The sequence below is a fragment of the Olea europaea genome, unplaced genomic scaffold (genome assembly GCF_002742605.1).
Source record: "Olea europaea var. sylvestris unplaced genomic scaffold, O_europaea_v1 scaffold1456, whole genome shotgun sequence".
Lineage (NCBI taxonomy): Eukaryota > Viridiplantae > Streptophyta > Magnoliopsida > Lamiales > Oleaceae > Olea > Olea europaea.
This window is the reverse complement of record NW_019232108.1, coordinates 140,818-143,813: the sequence shown is the minus strand read 5'-3', so window position 1 is coordinate 143,813 and position 2,996 is coordinate 140,818.

Sequence of the window (2,996 nt, the reverse complement as noted above, 5' to 3'; positions counted from 1 at the left end):
AAACTGCAAATGATGCGATCGTGCCACTTATGTTGTTTAATTGAAGTAGCCCACCAACGAGAAATATATTATACTTGAAATCAACATCTTGAAATCATCAGGTTCCAAATCCATGGAAAATATATAAACTTGCAAAAATTACTGTTATACGCAAAATATTTCCATTGATTAACAAAATTACAAAAGATGCACTAGCTAACAATTTGAGGCTCAAAGTTCCATGCTAACAACTCCATAGCGAACATCGATATGGAATCCAAGTAAATTGCATTTACATCCTGATGTGAAACCCATTGCAGAATGTATCTTGTGACATACACAAGATTTGATAGAACCCCAAGAAAGCTAGAATAAGAGTTGGGTTGAGCTTGATGAACATAAATTGGGTACATAGGGGGTGTCCACACTTCCTTGAAAGTTTATTGAATTTTGGCTCATAATCAGTCAGAGACATACTACCTTGCTTGAGCTAAAGGAATTCACTCTCCTCGCAACTCTCTACCTACATTTGACACCTTTGCATCGATGAAGTAGGACATATGTATTACTTTCTCAATGCAACAAATGCCTTAAAAAAATATGCTTCACTTTAAATTTTTTTTCTTTTACTTTTGAAAGCTTTTTTTATTGTTCAAAGTGTATTGTACGTAATAGAGTTCCGATTTTTTTGTCACATGTAATATTAGATAATACGATTTTTCCAACTTGTATAGAAGGCTAAATTATCTTGGTATTATAAATATGTATTTTTATATATAAATAAAGTTACGAGTTTAGTCCAAGTCAAAGTTTAATTAAATCCTTATCCTAACCCTAAACTAAATAATATCCAAATAAGTCTCCACATTCATTTTCCCACAAACTTTTTAACTACCTGAAAATATCCCATCACTCATGGTTTCCTCCTTTTTCAAATCTTAGTTTGTCTTTTTCTATATTAACATCCATAATGCCTTCCATTCTTTTCTAGCAGCAAGCCAAATCATTATCACACATACATATATCCTATATCTTACAAAAAGAACACATTAAAGTCAAATTTAGGGGTTGCTATTAATACAGAAATTCAGCATTCTTCATCATTGTTGAAATGCAATGATAATGGCCATCGGGTACACATGATATATTAGATCTAACGAATTTTAAAGATATGATATGACTATACAACTATTTTGATATATGAATTGATACACATTATTCAGGATTTGAGAAAGATTATGTAAGTAATTACCTATTACAAGTTCAATTCATAGACAATATTTCTTCTCAAATTTCAATTTAGCCTTAAATGAGCATCTACTATGATCAGAACGCTATTGCATATTCATATACTAGTGTATATTATGCAGCCCGAGGCTGTAAGTCAATATCAATTTTAGTCTACATATATATATATATACAAAGGTCAAAAACTTATTGCAGCATATTTCACGGATATCACCCAAATCTAAGTGTAAATCTACTGAGCATGAGTTAATAGTATAGAGTTCCTCACCTGAACTCTATCTAATGAGTATGATTTCAATTAATAGCTAAAAAAATGACTCGTCCAAATACTCCTTAATAAACATAATTATCAATATTGGTTAGATTGAGTATTTGTCTAACAAAAAATCCTTAAGACATGTATGGTGCTAATGTTAGTGCTATTTGTTGGTATCTGGATTGCTAAAGATCTGTCTTTTGTCGTGCAACTATGTTTTGATTATTCTACCTCCACCCCCATTTCATTTATACTCAAGTACAATAGCTTTACCAAAAATTGTTGAAGTGACATGCCAATTCCAATTCCGGTTATAAGAATGATAGGTTGTTTTCAACTTCATTTCAAGATCCTCATTTTTTTTCAAATTCTTAGTTGTAATTAGATTGACTGTTAGAATTTTTTTCAAGAGTATATTTGATGATTATCTACTTTTCTCCATTCCTACGTTGATTCTAATACAGATGACACATATACAGAATGTTGATAAGAGATTCCAAATGATGGTGGTTGATCTCATTCTAATATTTAATATGGACAAAATACTAGAATAGAAGAGGTTTGCACTAATTAAGATGGACTAATTATTAAAATGTAGATTAGTTTTGTACTTTGATTTCAGTATCTCCACATTGAATCCAAATATGAAATATTAGGAGTGAATGAAAGACCATCAAGGTCTTTGATAGGTTCCTGTTGGATTAGACGTTGAAAAATAGAATTGAAATAAGGAAACATAGGTATTGCAGTATAATACACTGCTCTAAAAGTAACGAATGAAATATCATATGACAATTATAAATAAGACATGTCAACTTTATTCAATGATATTCGATAATAAAGTGTATAAAAATCCATGTACATATTAAACTATTGCAATGATGGTGCCAACTTTTGAGAGGTATGGCTCTCTCCTACTCCCTTCTTTTTCTCCTCCCACTATATTAGTTTATCCACTTTTATTTATCTATTCTTCCTAACCGATTTCTTGACTAACCAACAACTTTCTAGCTGAAATAAATACCCACCTAACCAACTCTTTCCTAATAGAATTGCCAAACCTTTTTGTAGCAAAATCTTGTAGCTACTAGTAGGACTTTCTGGAATGATACATTGTCTATATGTCTGATAAATTGGATTCTTGCTTTCAATATCTCTCCCTTATCAGTGGCAATATCAGTATTCAATCTAGTATCTTGAGAATGAATTATCAAAGAATTGTTGTACCCCAATTTACAAATTTTTGAGTTCTGATATCCTATGATTAGGTGCCATCAAAATATTTTAACTCGTTTATCGCTCAATGGATATTATAAGAGGTGACCGTAAAGCTGGTAATGTAGGGCTATCTAGGAGATGATTTGATTTTCTACCAATTAATAAATTAGTAGAATTTCATTGGGGGAATTGAATTTCTTATCGTGTTCTACTTCTAGTCGGATTTATGTTTTTTTTTTGCCCCAATACTTTAGTGTTTAATTCTAATTTCCATGTTAATTACTTCCTATTTAAT